The sequence below is a fragment of the Pteropus alecto genome, unplaced genomic scaffold, assembly GCF_000325575.1.
Source record: "Pteropus alecto unplaced genomic scaffold, ASM32557v1 scaffold14, whole genome shotgun sequence".
Classification (NCBI taxonomy): Eukaryota; Metazoa; Chordata; class Mammalia; order Chiroptera; family Pteropodidae; genus Pteropus; species Pteropus alecto.
Window position 1 is genome coordinate 8,032,810 of NW_006436810.1, and position 22,937 is coordinate 8,055,746.

The following is a 22,937-nucleotide window of genomic DNA, read 5'->3' on the forward strand; positions in this document are numbered from 1 at the left end:
GGTACGAAGCAAGAAAAGGCCAGAGTGAGGACAGGGACTTGGTCTGCCCACCTCCTTATACCTGGCCGCGCCTGGTGGAGAGTAGGGACTCCATACATATCTACTAAATGACTGAATAAGTGAAAAGATATCAAGTCCAGAAGGTAGCTGACTCTAAAAATAGGATCGGCGGTGCAAGTGAAGGCTAAGACATGGTTTAGGAATCGGTCAGTGAAAGTAATCCAGAGTGAACACCATGGAAAAGAGGCTGCTGGATGGAGACGGCTTTAAGTGGCACGTGGTGCTTGGCGGGCCTGCTCTAAGCATCTGAGAAAGGTCGGACAGTTTCCTATAAAATTCATGATGCCAACCAAGGCGAAATTGGATGGAATAAAAAAGACTTGGGCAGGCCAGCAAAAAAAAAAAAAAAAAAGACATCGAATGAGAAAAGAAATGGCAACCGGATCACAGCAAGTCACCCATTTAGAAGGGGTCTCAGAGATGACAGGAATCATTCCTAAAACTTGGACGCGGACAACCTCTGAGCATATAAAAAGCACCACATTTCATTCTTAATAATGATATAACGGTTCTATCTTAGTTTTGGTTTTCTCAAGCAGATGCTGAGGAGAGAAAGATTCAAATAAAAGTAGTTTATTTGGGGGTGACCCCTGGACTCACCGGAAGGGGAATGCAGAAGCGAGACAGGGAAGGGTAGCGAGGCGGTGAAGAATGCCCTCTCAGCTCAGTCACCGTGTGGGAGACTGAGGCTTGTCTCACAAGAGAATTCTGGGAGCCAGAGCGGAACACACATGTCAGCATTATCTCACGGGAGGGGTGATCGAGCTGAGACATTTACACACTAACCTCCGTCGGTCGTTGTTTGAAGGTTGTCTCTGAGGACACAAAACAGTTTCAGGTGGCCAGACAGAGCGATAGGCAACGACATGCAATGTCTTACACACGACTTAAGTGCCTGTGGCATGCCAAGTAATTATTATCTTGCAGCAATTGAGAGTTAAATATTCTTATATTAATTTTGCAGATGAGGAAGACCGTGGCTCAAAAAATGGTCTTCTGGAGCTCAATTTTCTCTAATTCTAAAGCTTTTATGGAAATAAAGTGATACATCTTGATATAATGGAAAAGAAACAGAGAAAGGAATAAAAACTGCCATCAGCATGTCACAGGGCAGAGCAATACCATAAATGCAGGAAGAATAAAAAAGCACGTGAGTGCACCAAGGACATATTTCGTCCCTGCCTACGAACGTCTGACACAGCCAAGGATTGAGTTTGGAGAAATTCATTTCTGGATTCCAGGGGTCTTAATCATTCACATTTCTCCTCCCCACATGCAATCTTTTTCTGTTTCCAGAACGAGGAAACATACATACTAAGCTTAGTTGTGAGATATTACTTCCTGGGGGAAGATGAAAGTTAACTTCTATCAGGAGGCTTACTGGGTTGATTAGCACATCCCTCAAACATCCACATACACTCAGAGCCTTAGATGTGAGCTCATCGGAAGGTCGGGTTTTTACAGATGCCATTAGTTAAGATCAGGTCATACTGCATTAAGACGGACCCTAAATCTAATGAGTACTTTCCTTCTATGAAGACCATGTGAAGACGCATAGAGAAGAAAACCAGATGAGCAAGAAGCAGTGACCGGAGTGATATGACTACAATCCAAGGAATGCCATGTATCGCCAGGGACCACCAGAAGCTACGAAGAAGCCTGAGACCGGGCCTTTAAGGAGGTAAAATGAAATGAAGTCAGAGGGATGGGCCTTGACTCGGGATTGGTGTTCTATAAGAAGAGGAGATTAGGACACTGATAACACATAGATGGAGGGACAACCATGTGGGGACACAGGGAGAAGTCAGCCATCTGCAAACCAAGAAGGCCTCGGAAAATAACGAACGTACCAACACCTTAATCTTGAACTTCAAGCCTCCAGACCTGTGAGAAAATAAAGTCCTGTCATTTAAACTCCCCCAGGTTGTGGTATTTTGTTGTGGCAGCCTTAGGAAACTAACACAGGGGTTTGGGGTAGGAGGAAGATGAAAAACAAACTTCCATTTTTATCCTTTCTATACCGCTGCTCATCCACTTTAGTGGCAGAAGATAATTCTGCATGTGGCTGACGGATCCTCTGAAGGAAAAGAAAGAGACAGAAACATGAGGAAGCTCTGCTAGGTGCTGGGTATTAACTGGGTGTTGGTAGCTCTGTGCTGCAGTGACGTTGGTCACAATGGGGCAACTTTGAGTCTGGAGAGTCCTTCGTATTCCCTTGGAGTGTTTATGTAGCATCTTTGGCCAATGCTCCCTCCCTCCCTCCTTCTCTCTCTCTCTCTCTCCTTTGTCTAAGAGTGTTATTTACATAGGACACACTTCTGGAAGGTAATTTAACTTTAGGTGGTGAACACACAATGCAATATACATATGATGTATTATTGAATTGTACATTTGAAACCTATGTCATTTTATTAAGTAATGTCGCCCCAATAAACTTAGTAAAATAGAAAAAGAAAATAAAGAGAAAGGCTAATAGGAATGTAATCAGTGGGTGGAAATAAGGAGTTAGAGGCTTCCATCAGAGATAGACTTGGGAATATGTGAGTTTAAGATTCTTGCAGTTCTTCCAATATAGAGCACTAGAATTTGATAAAAGACAGACATTCGACAAACACATTCAGTCTAGTAATGAACAATGCACGTAGGGTTGATACTTCCCTTGTAAAATCACTTTCATATACCTGAACCTCACTGATACAATACAAGATTTAAGAAAGACTAACCTTCTGGAATTTCTATATTTCCAAACCAGACAGCTGCTGAGGCATAGAGGTTTTGCAACAGAAATTACGGTGCAAGACAGAAATACAACTGGGTTTCTGTTTTCTTTTCTTCTCTTTTTAGAAAGGAGAACCCAGTCCATAATGGGAAGACGTTACTATCAAAGAATCGTCAAATGCTCTACGTGCTATATATATTTTAAATGAAATGTGTCAGAATGTTTGTGTTGAAAGAAGCAAGGTCATGACATGATTTTTTTTAGTTTGGATAAAAATGCATCCCTATTTCAGGCACTATATAACATCTTTATACTTTAATGTATAATTGAGTTTTATTTGTTCCTAAGAAGATACAAGCTGTAGGTGAAAATGACATTTCTTAAATTCTTCTGGATGAGAGACGTATGTCAGAATGCCTTCTGGCAGCACTGAGTGTATTAAGGATAAGAATATTTCAATTTAGAAAGAAGCACTCAAACATTTCTGGTTCTTTAAAAAGAAGGTAATCCTAAAGGGAAAAGAGTTAAATAGTCCTTTTTTTTTTTTTCTTTTTGGTTTAGGTAAACTCTTTACCCGTAATTGTTTGGGCTTTAAAATTTCTTTAGCAGAGCACCTCTTCCATTATTGTATTTCTCCCAGGTAATGACCAACTTATATGAGGATAAGATCAAAGTAAAGGTAATTTATTGTCCACTAAAATTTTCATCTTCTGTCAGCATCCAAAATATGAGATCATATATATGAGCCCAAATACAAATTATAGAGATTAATTCTATTAAAATGCAGCAACAAGCAGAATTTTCCCCCAGTGCAATAAATCTTTCAAATGGATTAGAGACCTTGAATTTAAACCTGTGATGTTATCTTGCTCTTTTAAAAACGGTTATAAAACTTATAGGTAATAGAGTTGTTCATAAACATTCTCATTTCTTCCTTCCAAAGCCATAGCATAATACATTTTTTCTTCAAAGTCTCAGGAATTAAAGAGTATAAAAATCAACAAACTGAAAGAAATTCAGGATTAAAAATTACTTATGATTACAATACACATATGCTTTTACAAGTATGTTAAGAAAAACATATTTTAGAAAGATTTCTAAGTTGGTCTTATAAAGCAGAACCTAAGTTTTAACAATTCAGATGGTGATAAAAATTACATCCTGCTGGGTCGCTCTACAATCCCCAGAAATTCAGGCACCCTTCTGAGCTCACAACAGAAATTCTGTCACCTTAGGAGCTAGCAAGGCCAGCTCCCTCCTGTCTGCATAGACTTTTCATTTTCTTTCCTTGGAGACACGATCTTGCAAGAGTCTTTTCATTTCATTATACCCAGAGTGTCAAAGCCATCAGGGGATGCTCAGGGGACACCACTCACTTGGAAAGGAGACGCTCTGTGCTAAAGTCTGGCCCTGTTGGGTTTCCGACAGCATGCTTATTGTGGTGACTTGAGTTTATTCGCTTTTTAATCACAGTTAATGTTGAGAATAAATCCTCTAGGACTAGAAGCATATCCTCTTTGGGCTTTCTTTCTTCTGCTTTAACTCAGTGTTTCCAGATACTTACATTTTGGCATATTTTTCTAGAGCTCTGTTTTTTGTTTTCCCTACTGAATGACCTTTACCCTATGTCCTTCTCAAGACATTTTGAGAGAATTTTAGAGTCACTCCATCTATACCTTTATGCTACCAATTTGAAAACAAGTTGTTTGGGTTTATTGTAGGTTCTTCCACTAGTGGTCAATATAGGGAAGGTTTTTCTTGACTTCTAATAATCGAAGCTGTACATTTGGGCCATAAGATCTGGCAGACTACCTCTAAATGTTTCAAATTTCTGAAATTCTTCTTCTTAACAACCAACCCCACCACCACCTCCAAAGTATGCTCTAATCAGGAGAAGTGGAGCTACGTAGAGTTGTGGGAATAGCCACCACTAAGTGTGGCTTTAAACTCTTTAGGCATGCTGTTTTTAATACACAAAATGGAAATAAAAATGGTAATGTCACTCATAAACTGAAGCAGACGTCTGTGAAGTCTGATAGCAGCCTTCCGGTAATGCCCACAGCCCTCTGTGCTGCTAGTCCCTCCAGCGGGGGGTCACTCGATGCAGGAAAACCTCTGCTTAGATCCCTGCAGCCTCTCGTTACCATAGCAACTGTTCAGGCTCTCCTCGACTTGTCCTTTCTCCCATTACCTCCTTGAGGCCTCTTTCCTCGATATATCAGATTAAGTAGTTGATATTTCTTTAATCATTCACTCCTTCCTTTACTTCTTGCTAGAGCTCCTAAGTACCATATTAGTACAATAAAAACACTAATCATAAAAAGAACTTACTTTCAAGAGTTCCCCCTAAATGTAAGCATTCTAGTAGGTCCTTGACCCTAAATATGAACTGGTATAGAACGGTGATTGAAATAAAATTACAGACCCACCATATTGGACTGGATTTACAAAATGAATCAGACTATGCCTGAGGTAGGCACACTCTCATCCACCGAAAGGCTTACGGCTATATCATACCTTCATTAGGATCATGATATAATTTCTCCTTTACTTGTGCAAAGCTTATTTTGTGACCCCATAGTAACTGCCTCTCTATTAACATAATAGTAATAGTTAAATTATTATATTGCACCCAAAGAGTAAATGTCAAAGAAAAAAGAAAGTGGGACACAGCAATTATAAAAACAGCATAGAAATTCCTTAAAAAATTAAAAATAGAACTGCCATATGATCTGGGCAATCCTACTTCTGGGCATATATCCAAAGGAAATGAAATTGGTATCTCAAAGAGATATCTGCACTCCAATGTTCACTGCAGCATTGTTCATAATAGCCAAAATATGGAAACAATCTAAGTGTCCACTGACAAAAGAATGAATAAAAGAAATGTGAGATATATATATATATGTGTGTGTGTGTGTGTGTGTGTGTGTGTGTGTGTGTATATATATATATAAATCAGCCATAAAAAGGAAATACTGACACTTGTAACAACATGAATGAACTTAGAAGACCTTATATTTGGTGAAATAAGCCAGACCAAAAAGACAAATACTGTATGATCTCACTTATAAGTAAAATCTAAAAAAGTCAAACTCATAGAAACAGAGTAGATTAGTAGTTGCCAGGGACTGAGTGGGTGGGAGAGAAATGGGGAGATGTTGGTCAAAGGGCACAAACTTTCAGCTATAAGATGAATAAGTTCTGGGGATCCAACGTACAGCATGGTGACTATATTTAATAATACTGTATCGTATACTTGAACTTTGCTAAGAGAATAGATCTTGAGTTTCACCAGGAAAAAAAAAAAGATAACTATACGAGGGGATTGATATGTTAATTAGCTTGATTGTGGCTTCGGTAATTATTTCACAATGTACACGTATATCAAATCAAATCATGCTTTATACCTTACATATATGCAAATTTTATTTGTCAATTATAACTTAATGAAGCTGAAGAAACAAGAATATAATGAAAGAAATGCTAGAAAATATCATGACTTAATTTCTTTTACTGGAAACCCATCTGTAAGCATCCTGTCAGTGAATCGGCATGAAGGATGAAGATGTGGATGACTAGCTGAGCATAGATTTGGACATGAGGATAGATGAGGCAGAAGAGCATTTGCAGAACAAATGGGACTTCTGTGGCTTGACAGGTTTTTCTACTGGGTTAAATGTGGGAGCATTTAAGACATTCTCATAGTCATACAGTAAAGTCTGCAGTAGGGTACCAGGGTCAAGAAAACTCAGCTATGATGTGATGGTGATTGGCCCTGGTGTTCTCACCAACTGCTCCTCAAACAGCAGAGTGCTCAAGATTTTATCTTTCGGTGGGGAGAAGGAGAGTTAGAGAAAGACTATTCTGTCATCATACATGATTTTGTCAATTGTGATGGTCAGTTCCATATACTACCATTTTTACTATCTTTATGTATTTTTGTTTTAGTACGATCTGACTGAAAAATACTATAACTTCACAATAGCTTGACCACAAATTTTACACGATCAGGTTATTTTGAACTCCACTTATCAAATTATGGAGGGCTATTTCTGTGCGCCCATGGAAATTCTGTCACCAGAAGATTTTCATATGAACCCTTCCGATATCATCAGACATATTAGTCTAAATCAGTGATTCATATCGGTACATGGAATTTTTTGTACATATGGGGTAGGATTTCTTTGAAACTTCTAGAAGTCACTTCCAAAGAAAGACCCAACACCCTATCTTCATTGGAGTCTCAGCCTAGGTGTAAGACCTCTCTCAGTGGGGATGCGTCCAGGCTGCGGAGGCACAAGGAGTACAAACACAAGCTCTTTCTTTTCCACAGATAATAAAAATGACACTCTTAAAAGGTGAGATTTATGTCAAATGGTAGCCAATGTTATCAGTAATTTCATTAGCGAACTCCTGATTTCATATAAGAGTACTTTAAAGAAGTTTCTCTTCAGAAACCTGACGATTACATTTGTTTTTCTTTACACATGCACATGCAGTGGGGGACCATGCAGAGAGTTTATTAGGCCCAGCTAACTTTTTATTAATTCTAGGAATCCAAGATTAGCCATGTGCAGCTCGTAGTTGGCATTGCCAAAAGACAGAATGTCTCCTAGAAAAAGCGAGAAGTACTTTTTTCCTTTAAAATTAAAGTCATATGAGATGTAAAATACCACAGTACTATTGAGAAAAAACTAGCAAAATTCCCAGAATTAATCAGCAAAAGATAATTGTGTTATTAAGAAACCATTTAACTGTATAGACGAAAAGCTGTATTTTGTTCAATCTATAAAAGCTTTAGAGTGTATCCGAAACATCTAAATTACTTTTATTAATATATACATATAAAATGTATAATTTGGGGGAGAATGCTGGATTAATTGCCTAACAAAGTAAGTGAGTCCCATGAGCATGCTATGCAAATCATTTTGTGAAAGGTCATTTTTATTAGCAACAGTGGTCAAATCAAATGTGCAACTTCTGGAATAATGTGGCACATGACGTGCTGATACATTCAAATACTGTGGATGTTAAACCCAGCAAAGCCTTATTTTAGGAGGCTAAGGATAAATTAAATGAATCTGAGTTATTTTTGATTTACTCAGCATTAACTTACTCCACAAAACTCACTGATGATCTACTGTGTGCCTCGCCTTTCTTGCTTACTCTGGCCTTTGCAGCCATAGAATACAAGGATACACATGAGGTGTTCAATAAATAACTATTACTCGCCCCGATGAAATATTGTGGATCACATGCCAGGTACAAGATACTGCTTGAGGTCTTGGGAATACAATGGTGAACACCAACCTGAGCATTACCTTCTTCATTTGTCAAACGAAGAAAATACTATTTCTGCCACAGTGCTGTGCAGAAGACTATGTATGATACAATACCATTAAGTATAAGCACAGGTCCTGGGTGGAGAAGATTAGGTAAGGGTAATATAAATCAAATACTTAGCAGAGTTCCTAGAATTCAGTAAGAGGCAGAAATCAATAATTATCTTTCCAAGACAAACTGGGAAGAGTGACGAAGATGAAAATAAATGCCAGTCATTCTGCATCTATGTCACATACCAGGCAGGTCTGAGCTTTAGGCGTCAAGACTTTCTAAAGCCCAGGGCCCATAGAAACCGGAGGAAGAAGTTACTACTAAACAGAGGTTCAGGCTCCTTGGAAGGCATGGGATTGCCCTGAGGGAAGCAGATGGATAGTCCAGAAAACAAGAGTCCTGGGCTAATTTCAGAAGGGTTCAGTGCCAAGATGTCCAACCAAGCCAGCCATGGCAGCACAGTGTATGGAGAACATGGAGTTAACAAGCACCTCCATAAGGTCAACCACAGCCAACTGATCCAAATACTATTGGCTTAAGAATCTGTTTACCTAACAACAAACTGACCTATATATTCATTATTACATATTATATTTGATACATTAAACATTTTAAGTATTCTTGCTTTATTATTACTCTATTTTTGGCTTTTTGTAGCTATTAAATAAATGTAATATATTATATTTAAAATGATCTAAAAATCTATGAGACTATTTTAAAATTTTTACTGCGATGAATACTATTCCAATGCCTCATTTTGGATAAAGGTACTTTTATTTTTTTGCACTTAGTATAGTTTCTTAAATTCTGAGAAAGGGAATTACTAGGTCAATAGGGAATTACTAGCTCAAATTTTTAAATTCAAGATTGTTTGCTAAAATAATTGTATGATTTACATTCCCATTACTAGCATATAATATTACCTATTTAAGCAAATTTGGATTAGACTGCTTAATATTACTTCAAACAATTTTTGTTAATTTGATTTCTTTATTATTACACGGATGAATATTTTATTGACTTTGGTACTAAATGTAGTTCCTTATTTATGAACTGACTGTCCATATCGTTCAATCGTTTTTCAGCCTAAAGGGACTTATAGTTTTAGTATCAATTTGAATGGATTCTTTTTATAGTGAAAAATAATACATTTGTTGCAGTTCCTCCAATTTGTTCTTATCTTTTATTTTTAATTATGTATTTTTGTCTTTTAAAGCAAAAATAATACCCAAATTTTAAATTATACAACAGAACTGTCCTTTTTTTTTTTTTTTTTGGATGCCTGTGATTGCTTTTAAAACAAGAAAGCCTTTCATTCAGAGATTTGACAAATACTATTGATACATTATTCCATTTTTCTATAGTTTATTTTTTTCAACTCTTTAATGCATCTGAAGTGTACTTCTTAGTGTGGTAGGAGAAGTTTCTACTTTCTGGCTTGGTATTTATCAGATAAAGGATTGTAATTTATAATTCCAAATTCTTTTCTCTTTTTAATCCCTAGAGTCTTCACTTTCCCCAAGGCCAAGTACAAAAAGAGATAAAAGATTACAGGCAAGTGTGAAATACTGTCATTGTTTTTTTCCCAATTAACATGGAGGGAGAGTCTATGAGAGAGAATGACTTCTCTGAATACCTCCACATTCTGGTTCAAAATTTGACTTTTGCTTTTATGTGTCAAACGAAGGTAGAAATGACTTAGATAGATCAGCCAAAACATACATAAAATATTTATAATTAGGCAAAATCGAAAAAAAATTTAAAGGAACATAGAAACGCTCAACTTTTGCTAGAATTTCTCATCTATGAAAGGAAAATAAGAATGTATGAATTTGAGATTCTTAGACAAACTGGGAACACAAATGTTTTTAAGGAAAATTGTGTATGGAATGTTAGGTGTGCATTGTTTATATTTGGTCAGATCTGAGGCATTGGACTGTGAGATGGCACAAGAAATGACCTCAGCAAATGACATCAATATGAGTTCGACAACAGGGTTCTGTTGCTACTCTTTGCAGAGTTGACAAGACTACAGTTTTAGGCAGAATAACCTATCAAAACTAATGAGAGAGGACTCATGTAAAAAGTGCAAATCCAAAAGGGGCCCTAGATGGTTTAAGGGTTTATGGAGGAAATGCAGAAGGCCAGTATCTTAACTGTAAACCATGTTAGTCTTCCAAGATCTTTCTCTAGTGGCTTCTGCTTGTATCTTTTGGCAGAAAAGTAAATTAGGGGTGAGAAGAGAGAAGGGCATGGTAGAACTGGGCAGTCAGGACAAATCTACCATTCCCAAGTAGCTTTCAAAAACTGTTTTTGTTTCTTTGCTTTCTTGCTGGTATATTTCTTGTTTGTTTCTTTTGCTTGCTTGCTTGTCTATTTGTTTATCTGGGTCTATGCACCTACCAAGTATTATGTTTAGAATCAGAGATAAGTCCAAATGGTCTGATACTACAACCACCCATCCACCAAATGCTCATTGAGGTCTTTCTATGGGCCATCACCCATTTCAGGACTTTGAAATACAAGTAGGAACAAAACAGATATGGTCTCTGACCTTATACAAACTCCTATCTCTTCCTTGTGAAATATTTAAAACACAGGAAACATAGAGACTAGTATGTCACACATTCTTATATCCTCTTATGATTTAACAAATGGTAGTGGTAACGTTTGGCCTATTTGTTTCAAAAGTTTTATTTAAAGAAAGAAAATCATATAGCTACAGTTAGAGCTGCTTTGACCACCCTCTAATTTCATTTTCCTCCCTCTCTTTAGGAAAGTAATTAATTGTCTTGAAATTGGCATTCTTCTAATTCTTTTAAAATATATTACCACATACATTCTTGTTCATAAAAAATATGTAATATAATTTTGTATTTGGGAAATTTTGAAATGATGTTTTTAGTATAAATGATAACATGCTTTTTAGACTTTACATCAGCGTTTTGAGATAAGTCGCTTAATATTTACTGAACACCTGCTATGCCTCAGGCATTGCTCTAAGTGAGAGAATAGAGCAGTGAACAAAGTAACCTAAAATCTCTGCCCTTATGGAGTTTATATTCTAGAGGATGAACGGACATTGAACAAAATATGAAATATTTTATATAGATTGCTCTTACGGACTGAATCACACTCACCCCATTCAAACTCTGAAGCCCTAACATACAATGGGACTAAATTTGGAGGTAGGGCCTGTGAGAAGGCAATAAAAGTTAAGTGAAGTCAGAAGGGAGGGGTCTTCCCTTCTGGAGGAATGTGGGGTCTGACGTTCATGTGAACAAACGACACTGAGTAGTCCAGTGGAGACAACGTGGAAAGAGGCCAAGGGCAGAAGCAGAGAAACCACTTGTGGGTAATGAGAAGTGATCAGATTTGAAAACCATTTTGAAGGCTCTGAACAACTACAAGAATCATCTTTCCAGTAACAGAGGCAAGGAAGACCACCTGGGGAGCAGACATGAGGTCACAGGACCCTAAGTCTGAGATGTTAAGATGAGATGTTAAGTACATGGGCTGTTAGAAATAAGAGTATAGAGTTCAGAATTGAGATCTAGGCTAGAGATACAACTTTAAAGTCATTAGCACAAGGATGGTATTTACAGCTATAAAAATGGATGGGATCACTTAAAGAATAAGTGTTGATAGAGAAGAGAAATCCAAGGAGAGGTTATAGAGATGACAAGCAACCAGCAAGAACACAAAAAGATTGGCCAGAATTAGGGTGAAAATCAGGTGTCATAGTCTGGATGCTGAATAGAGAAAATGCTTCAAAGGGATCATCAAATAGGTCATATTTATCAATGTTTTCTGTAGATCGAGGTCATTCATTTATTTCTTGTATAATTTTCTATGATATGAATATAGCCATTTTTATTTATGCATTTCTGTAATAATAGATATTTTGGTTATTTATGATGTTTTACTTTTATCAGTAATGTAGCAATGACCAACTGTGTCCATTGATGATGTTTGCTTTAGGTATATCTAGATAAAGAAACACTGGATTGTAGAATACACACCCTTGACTTTTCTAGATATTGTCAAACTGCTTTTCAAAGTGATTGGGCCAATAAGTGCTCATACTAGTAGCATGCAAGAGCTTACAATCTTCCTCACACATGGTGCTGTTCAATTTCTTTTTGACAGATGGATGTGAATTGATATCATGTTGTTTTGACTGGCATTCGCCTGATAATCCTAGTAAAAAGTATCTTACATGAAATGCTTATTCATAGCCTTTGCTCATTTTTTCAATTGGGTTGTCTTTCATCCTTATTGACTTGTAGGTACTCCTTATGCAAACTATACTAACCTTTTGCTGGTTAAACATATTGCAAATGAATCCTTCCTCCAGTATATGACTTCTTTATAGTTACACATTTTTTAAAAAACTCTAATGGATCCAGCATAGTTAAGAGGAATTAGTTTTAGAAAGAGAAGATGAAAGATTTGCAGATACTTTTTAAATTTAAAGACAGAAAGTAGAGTGAACTTTCCATATGATAAGCTATTGCTTCAACTAATCAACCAATTAATAAATCTAAAGAATTAATCAATCAAAAGAACACATCAACCAGCCATATTCTGAAAGTGAAAGGCTAGTTGTCGGAGTTCTCTTGTGCAGAGAGGAAATCAAATAACTACCTATGGAACTGAAGAAATTCTGGGCCACACCGAGAATGCAGTTGAGGTGGTAGACTATGACTCTACAGTAGTTTCTACCTGTGCATTTGTTTGATTTTCTTAGGTTAGGTTCAGCGTCTCAAGTGAAGGCACAGAGATAGCACACTGAGATTTTTCTAGCACTGAGGTTTTCTAGGAGTCTGAATAACAGAGGCCCCAGAAGACAAGGGGTTTAGTTGAAGATGGAGAGGGGATGGTTTGGAAGTTGCATGAAGGAATGAAGACACTGATACACTCATCTCCTTATCCTGAGGAACATGGGGGACAGGTGCTAGGAACTGAATTACAGCCCCCCATTCAAATGTTGAAGCCCTGAACCCCTAATGTGACTATATTTGGAGAAAGGGCCTCATGGAGGTAATTAAGATTAAATGATATCATATGGGTTGGGTCTTGATACAACAGAATTAGTGTCCTTATAAGAAAAGATACCAAAGACTGCTCTCTCCCCGCTCCCCATCCTCTCTCTCTGTCTCTGTCTCTACTTCTCTCTCCCCTTATCTCTTTATCATATGAGGACACAGCAGCAAGAAGGCGGCCATCTGCAATCCAAGATAGAGCCCTTTCCAGACACTTACTGCACTGGAACCTTGATCTTGGACTTCCAGTCTCCGGAACTGTCAGAGTGTACATTTCTGTTGTTTAAGCCACCCAGCATAATGCATTTTGTCATGGTGCCGTAAGGGGGAAAGTGAGCTGCTGCCATCTCAGAGGCCTCAGCAAGGACTGTGTATCAAAGGAAGAGTAAGGTTTCTGTGAAGGTAAAGAGAGAGAAGAAATTTTCTGTAAAAAGCTAAAGACCATAGGTTAGTTTCTTTCCCGGGAAACTGAAACCCAAATGAACGTAGCTTGCTTTATTCCACAAATGTGCCTCACAATTACTGTTATTTTTATTTTTAATTTTGGAACATCGTATTATTAAAATAGGAATCTTAATATTTATGATAAAAATATTTTTTTAAAATTTCATGTTTGGAATTTTTGCATATAAAAAACCACTAGTTTATTTATTTTTTCCACTGCTTTATTTTGATTTTCATATTATTTTTTTAAACGAGAAGATATGGAGAGAGTTTCTGGCTGCTATTTTCAAGTGTGTAACATATTGTGGGCACAGTTTTCTTTTTTTCCCTTTTTTTGAGTTCTAATAAGTAAAAAACATAATTCAATAAAAAGTGTACCATTTTTTGTTTTTGTCACTAGTTTTTGACATATAAGAGGACTCAAGTGCTATATAGTAATTTTTATGTGATGAATATCACTTATGGATGTGGTAACGATTATATCTTGAGGAAAATTTGCAGACTTTTCATTTTAGGCACTTTGACTTGTTTCAATGTAAGTATTCCTTTTGCTTCTGTTTTTATCAATTGTTTTATGGATAAAATAAACACATACACCAAATAATAAAATTAATATAAAATTCAAAACCACTGTAACTACTATAGTAGCTATTAGTGTTCCCGTAACAGGTAAACAAGCTGAGCTGTGAATCTGCTGTTCTGATACACACTAGTGGCCAAGAATGCTAACTTACTACCTACCTAGTGGTTCTACAGTTGTGTTTAAAAGAGAAAGTAATTGTGTGGATTAGTTATTATCAAAACAGACATGTTTGACACAGATAACACTGTTATCTTACTGTAAAACCAACCTCGAGAACAACTTTTCAATTTGCTGAGGGCACAAACCAGCCTTATTCAAACATTCACATTCAAATATTTAAATTTTCATCAGCATCCCCTTTATTCCTGACTTAGACACTTGTATCCCAAGATATTTATTTGTAGGTGCTGGCTTTATCATGCTTCCTTTATTATTAATTATTATTATTGTTATTATTATTAGTTTCAGGTATGCAGTACATTGGTTAGACATTTATATGGTTCATGAAATGATCCCCGATTACTCTTATCTTCCATCTGACTCTACACACAGCCATTACATTACTGCTGACTGCATTCCCTATGCTGTGCTCCCCATCCCCGTGACCACCTTTCAGCTACTAATCTGTTCCTCTTTAACCCTCCATTCCTTTCTCCCAGCCTCCTAACTCCCCTCCCCTCTGGCTGTCACCAGACTGTCCTCTATTTGTGAGTCCGTTTTTGTTTAGTATGTTCTTTTTGATCCTTAGATTCCGCATGTAAGTGAAATCATGCGGTAGTTATCTTTCTCTGTCTGACTAATTTCACTCAGCATAATATCATGTTTCCTTTACCTTTGGCCACATTATTCCGCAACCCTGTTTGTTTCTTCACAGTAAAATAATTTTCATTGTTTTCCACCATTGTTATAATAGCACAGTTTGAAGAGAGTGTTTCCGGTTTCCTGGAGCAGGAACATACATACGATCTCTGTGTATCAGGAATATTTTAGAACAATAAATTATCAGTGTTACACCATCCTGCAATGGCAGCTAATGAGCTCCGCGGCTATAAAAGTATAATAAGTTCTAACATTTTTATGTAGACACGTTTTTCTCACTTAAAAGTTCAGCTTTTACTATCACCACGTAAGTACGTTCTCTATGATAAATCTAGTCGCTCTCGAAGAAACTTAATATTTATCTGTATGCCTTGCAAATACCTTATCAAACCCAGCAGTAGGATGATGATATTGGCAATAAATCTGTTGAAATGTGCTATTTATTTCATATTATGTAAAACTTTGAGAACTTTAAAGACTGAATAAATATTCAAAAAAACATTTAGGATAGAGTGAGAAAGAATGGCCAATAGGTTAAATAAATCCTATGTGCAATTTTGAATTTAAAAATTTTGCATGTTTTTCAAAAGTTTGAATTTAATTTGTTTATTTAAAGAAGGCAGATAAAATAGTAATCGAGTTGTGTATCCCCAATGAGATTGAATGCATAGAAAACGATTCAGAGTTTCATCTTCAATGCATATTTTTTCTTACATCCTTACGTGGAGCCTTTTCTTATCCTCTTTCAATAGCAGCGATGTAATTCGTGTTAACGGCTCTTTATCGGCAACGTGAATTCCTTTTTACTACTTTTTGTTTGTGTTGCATTTTGCAGGTCCCAGGAAGGTTCTTTGGCTCTTACAAAAGGCCTGCCAAAAGCCACCAGGGCCAAAGAATATGTGGAATTTACTGGCAGGAGACCAGGCCAGGTTTGTTACTAGAACATCTGTACCTGGCTGAACTGGCTGTTCTCTGGAGCGGATGTAACTGGTGCACCTTGGGTCTATGGAGAAATGTTCTCTCTCCAGACTTAAAAGACCACTCCCCTCCTACTGCTCTGAAAATGAAGATCGAGGATGTCAGAAGACAGGACGAAGAAGCTTTCATATTTCTTCCACCGCCTTTAGTCACATTCGTATATGTCAGGTGACCTGACAGACATGCCCTTTTATTTCACCAACCCATACACAACTGGAATTAATTGCAGCTACATAAAACTGATTTTGCTGTTAGAATCTGTTTAGTTGTTTCACTCAGGAATTATAACCTGAAGGGTATTCCTTTCAGTTAAGAAAGTTCCAATACTAATTTCAATTTTAAAATTGATAAAGATCTCCCAGTGAATATTATAATCATTGCGGCAAAGTATAAGGATATATCTTAGCAGTGCTCAACTACAGATAATGTGTTTACTTAATGAGGATGTGATTATGTTTTTAATAAATGTAAAAAATAGGGTTCACATTGTCTGTCTTTAGTTCTTAATTGTTTTGGCACCATTAACAGTACGTTTCTAGAACATTCTATTCCAAGTTAAACTGATCTATTTGATTTTACTTAATTGGGGAGAACTTGACACTAATGTTTCCCACAAATAACTTTGTGAATTTCTTTATTCTGAAGTGACAGTCTAACATTTTTAATAATTCCAAGTGTAATTCAAAAATATTCAATAAAATATTTAAATATCCTATTCACTGGGAAGTGACATTGTATTATCCTAAGAAAAGAAACTGCAGGCATTTGTTTCTATGTATTTCAAGGCCAGGAAAGAAAGGACAGGGATATGACCTCCAGGACTATAGAACATGGGCAAATACAATTATCTACAATCGCATTTCGACGTTATCAGTCGATTTATAAAAATAATCTTGCTCGTGAACAAAAGTGTTGACTAACTCTCTGACAGATAAATTTGTCACATGTGAAAAATCATAGGGAGGATGCCTGGTTCCAGTTTGAGCTTTCCCCTGGGATTTTAGAGAGGATCTTCTTCAAGTACTGGGAAATATTAATTCAAACCTCATGAATATATTCCATTTTTGGTATGGCAAATTTTTTACATTAAAAGATTAATAAAAGTATCCAACAAACACATAGAGAAACTATCTATGTTTTCCTTGTGTTCCTCTTTTGTGTTTTTACATAAGTTATTTTCTGAGAGTATAAAGAAAAAGTTGGGCTTACCATGGAAAGACTTTAACCAAAATCACCATGGGGTTTAGTGTATTTTATATTAAATAGGAATATCATCTCCAAGACATATTATTAGATAATCATTTAGTAGCTCCAGATTAAAACCAGGTCTAATTTTCCCAGCTCAGCTTTTCACAAACTACTGCTAGGAGAAGGGACCTGAGAAAACATGGAAAGCAATTATTAAAATTTTCACTGTTGCCCAGACCTTGGACTCTGTTCCATTTTCTTCTGGTGGCTTGCTGTCGGTCAGTTTCACTCGATGAACGGAGCACCCATGCTCTGTTACTCCATCATCATCGTCAGACTCATAAGTTCTCTGGCAAGCTGAAAATCAGAAATTTGTCTTTATTCTGTGGGTACAGCTGTGGCTCCCTACCCATGAGCACTTGTCTTCTATTCTCAGCAGAAGAATTGCACTTTTGGAGAATAAAGTTTTATAAAGTAGGCATAGGAAATAACGTTTGCATACTGCAGTTCAAGAATTTGGTAGTGATGGGAACTGGAACATCTCTGAGAAGAGTTTTTCTCCTGGGTTTTACCTTTTTCTTCTTCGTTCAGAGTGAAAGAGATTTAGAAAGTGGAAACTGACAATTTCAACATAGTCCAGTAGAGTTACACTTTATAAAATCCTAATAATAGACATTAAACATTAGGCTAAGACCTGTGCATATTAAATGGATGTCTATCTAAACCTCTGTGCGGGGATTTTCACTGAAATGCTTAGATAATGGAACCAAAGGAGAGACACATCTTTGGTCCACTGGCAAATGGTGAGCCTTGAAAAAGGCTCCCATCTGAGGATGAGAAAACAAAGCAACAATAATAACAAAATAACAATAATGGGGCCTCTGTAAAGACACAGTAGGGTGCGAGGAAGGAAACCTGTCACCCCAATAGCTGAGAAAATGATACCAAGAACCAGAAATAAAAATAATGAAAGGATATTGCAATAGCTTTTTAGACTCACTGTAGGATTCAAAGTGATAGAGTCTATAAAGTGGGTGTGACAGGTACACATAAAGAACAAGTTAATATGAACGTAAAAAAGGATCAACCCCAATAAACTTAATTTAAAAAAAAAGGATCAAATAAGTGGGAGGTGGCTGAGAAAAGAAAGATTAGCGGAAAACCTCAAATGCAATGAAAGAGTTAAATTCACATTAGATATTCAAATTAATTAAAAAATACATTAGTGCTAAAATGAAAAGCTCAATCATTTTCCCAGAATGCAAGAAAAACGACCAAGAGATTATAAAGAAGGGGCAGAAAGAAAGATGATAATATGAAGAACAAATTATGAAAGAATAAAAATTTTTGGTATTTTAGGGGAAAATACAATTTGAACATAAGTAAATTTTAAAATAAACAAGCAAAGAAAATTTTGAATAAGTCAACTGAAAAATCATACCATGCTACAAATAAAGTAACTGAATAGTCTTATCCCTAGACACCCTTGGCAGAAATTTTGAATTAAATGGTTAAAAGAAATATTGAAAGAACACCCAGAAAAACTGGCTGCCTTTATATTTTTCCTCTGCATTACTAAGTGCCAGAAAACTTTGGCATAGTCTGTAATGTTTTTAAAGGAAAAGATTTTAACTAAAAAATTTCTTAACTAGCTAAATTGTCTTCCACTCGCAAAGCCAACAAAAAAGCCATTCTCTTAAAAGCAAAATTTTCAAATTATAATAATTACCTACCCATCTTGGAAACAAATGATATGAAGATGTATTTCAGATGAGACTAAAATCAGAATTAAGGATTTAAGAAGGAAGAAACAGTAGTAGACACGGTAGAGACAAATTTGCATTTATTTTCCCCTTCTAGGAAATATACCAAAAGGAACTTATCTACAGTATGGAAAAGATTAAAGCATAAAGAAACACATTAGAGTACAATTATAGCATAACTGTAAAAAATTCCTAAATATTCAACAATAAAATACCATGCAACAAGTTTATGATAAATTTTGATGATATGGGTTAGTTTTATGATAAAATATTTATGTAAAGAGCAGAGTATGAAATGATTAAGTCCACAAATTAACAATGTAAAGAAAAAGCACATGTGACTTTTAACCATTACATTTTTGTATCTTTAAAAAAGAGATCTGAAGTAAATAATAGAAAATACCAATTTTTTCAACAAATTTCGGGTAGTGGGTATATAAGTGGTTTTTTTTTTTTTTTTTCTTCACTCTATGTTTTTTTTCAGAATTAACGTTTAAAAAAATCATAGAAAATAGACTGCAATGAAAATTTACCAAATCTACCACTTTTGGGAACTGATAATGTGGTTCTTTTTTTCTCTGTATTACTTTATACTTTCTATTAATTTTCTTATATTTACTACAGAAAAAAAATACACTGTCTCAAATGAAAAAAATTCATCCATCAGGCTTCAGAAATAAGAACTTTTCAAAAAATTCTAGCACCCACTAATTATTAGTTAAATAAAACTTAATCTCCCTGACTATCAAATTCCTCATCCATAAAATAAAAAGGTTAACATTTCTGCTTCCAAAAATTATTATGAAAATTCTGTAATAAAATGCTCTGCAGCAATACATCTCCAGAAGTAGGATATTTTTTGAATGACTATTTTTTTGGGAGGGAGCTGACTTTGAAATTAGTTTGGCTTGGTTTGTGGCTGAGAGGCGTAGCAATTGTTCTTATAGTTATAAAAGATTTACAGTGCTGAATGATGCGCTCTTTAATATGGAGTGCTGTCTCCTCTTGAAAGACAGGGTAAACCAATGCCAACATCATTCTGTGTCTTCATCAGTATTAAAGTAAACAATAGAGGCAGAAGCAGGAGTTTTTCTATAGACAGGAAGCCCCGGTTTATTCAGTAAGGTGGTACAAGGTTAAGTACGAAAGATCCATAAAGGGAGTGGGCATAAAGGGTGTTCTAATTCACCTGAGGGGCAATCCAGAGGCAGCAAGTCACAGTCTGCCTAGTCACCTTCCTTGCAGTAGATTTGCCTTTGGGATTGAGTTGATGTGTTTGACTTGTGAAAATCTCCCATGAATGATTCTTCACTCTGTTCTTCTTTTCACTGGCTTGATACAGATATCTATGGTAATGAGTCTGGGCTCTGCTCATTGCGCAAATAAGAAATTTCTACCAATTTCTCCTGAGTACTCACTCACTTTGGTTTTTTTATGAGCACGAAGGAAACTTTTAGTGTGTTTACTCACTAAACTCTTCACTTTGTATGCTATAGTGGTTAGCTTTGTCCTAACAGAGATTTTCTTATACCAGAAAGTGGAAAGTTGAAGATATAAAAATTGAGGTCCCAAAATCTCAGAGTAGGAAGGTAGAGGTAAAAAATAATGGGAGCCCTTATAGGGGTCTTTGGATTTTGACTCAAGGCAGCAGAGTTTAAGTGAGGTCTTGGTGCATAGCTGGCATGAAACAAAGATCTGTTGATTTTAATTGCCATTCATTAATTTTAACATTATACAGCATTAGCAGCGAGGACAGAATCACACGTAACTGACAATCAAAGGAGAGTTATGTATTGCCATACTCCTATTTGCATACAAATATGTCCTATGCCCCCATCATTTGAAAAACAAAACAAAACAAATTACAATACACCTCCTTTGATTCCATATCTTCATTTTAGCTGCCACTCAATTCCTCTGCTCTTCTCTCCAGCCAAACCTCAGAAAAGAGGAAAACGTCTATATATGCTCTCTCATCACATTCCAATATGATGTCTGCGTCCACCATTTCAAAGTTCCTGCCAAGGTAACAATGACTTTCACAAAGGAAAATCTAATGGAAACTTTTCAGTCCTCATCAAAATAAAACTTTTCGTCAGCTTTCAGCAGAACTGATGGCTTGTTTTCTGCTTAAAACTATTCATTGCCTTTCACTGAACTCAGTTTAACATAAGAATTTTTATCATGACCTAGACATTTCTGTGTAAGCTGGCCGTTGCCTGCCAAACGTCATACCCAGGCAACGTGATGGAATGATTTAAAGCACAGGGACGCTCAAGTTTAAATCCTTGCTGAAATTGGTTTCAATTTTGACCTCTGGAAGTAACTTACCTTCTCTCTTCCTTCGGTTTCCTATATTTGTGAAATGGAAAGCGTCATAGTACCTACATTATATATTTGTCGTGAGGCTCAAGTAAGATGCAAATGAATAAATGGTTAGAACCATGCCTGGCATATATTAAAAGCTCTATTCTTCTTATTAAATGTTCATGCTTTACAATTGCTAAATATCTTCCTACCACATTGTATTTCTCTACCTTGAGCCAAGTTTTATTTATTTCCACTGTCCTCACCTTGTTCCATATGCTTTTTCCCACCTGCGATGCTTATTCCTACAATCTCCCTGATTGGTTTCTTTTCATCCATCTTTTTGGAGAGGTTTTTTAACTACCTTATCTAAAATTGCTCCTCATTTATCTTTTTTAATGATGCCCCATTCTTTTCCTTCATGGCACATACAACAATTTGTAGCTGTTTTGAAATGCACACTCACACCCTGTATTCAGTGGTTTTCTGTAGAACTATAGAACTAGTCTATGGAACTGATTGAACTATAGTCACTATGCAGGTTTTGTTCACTGAGGACCAACCACAGTGCCTGGCATATATTAGGTTGTCAATAAATATGTGCTGAGTGAGTGGATAAATGAATGAATGTAAGTGCTTCTTGTACTGGGTTCCAACAATCCCAGCAGGTGAGCAGACCTGACAAAGATGGGGGGCAACAGCTAGAAACTGCTGCAGATAAAGGAGACACACGAGGCAGTACTCACAGAATGTGAAACAGTATATATTTAGATATGATTATTCTTGTAATCAAGAGGTAATTCATGTTCAGATAATACTTGTATGACATTTTTATGTAGCATAAAGTACACATGTATAAGATTAAATTCATATCATTACACTTTGCAGAAACTTTGTTAGATCTGGAAATGTTTTATGTTTCAAATGATACAGCTCATTAAAGGCAAATCTTAAATGGGGCCTAAGATAAGGCATTGAATAAAGTAGATGCTCGATAAATACTGATTAATTACTAAATTAGTTAACAGTTCCCTTGAAGTGGTTGGGTGGCTGTAATTGCCTGTTCAATTCTAAGCGACTTGCTTCTAATTCCACATTTTGATGGAAGCAATACTGACAAGAGAAATTGGCTGCAATCTCTGGCTAAACTAAGCTTACTTTAATATTTTTGGCTTGTCCCCCAAATATTTACAGTTTTCTTTTCACCGTTGGTGATTTACTATACAACCATGGTTCACAGAAGTTAAAAGCATCCATGTTAGTACATGTACAGTGTTGCTGTAATTGTGTTGAACAAATTTTTCCCATTGCAAGGGTGTGGCAAAGAATTACATGCCCTCTCCTAATTTCATTTAAAATATTTTTTACTGAGAGCATATTATATAGAAGACATTACCTTCAGAGATTGTCTTTTTATGTTTCTTTTTTTTACGTGTCTCCTTTCACAATCTTCCCTCTACCTACTTCCTCCCTCAATAGTTCCCAGGGCTCTGATACTCTTCTCGCTATCAAAAACCTGAACATTGTACCTGGCAGACCCTAAAAACGTAGCCTCCCTGTTTTCCCCATCACCTGTTACCTTAGGATTCTCCATCCTCTGAAATAACAATAGGTGACAAGTCAATCAACCAGCTCTCTCTATTATGAGCCTCGATCTCAAGGGAGGAGGTGGAGAAATGATTCCTAACGACAAA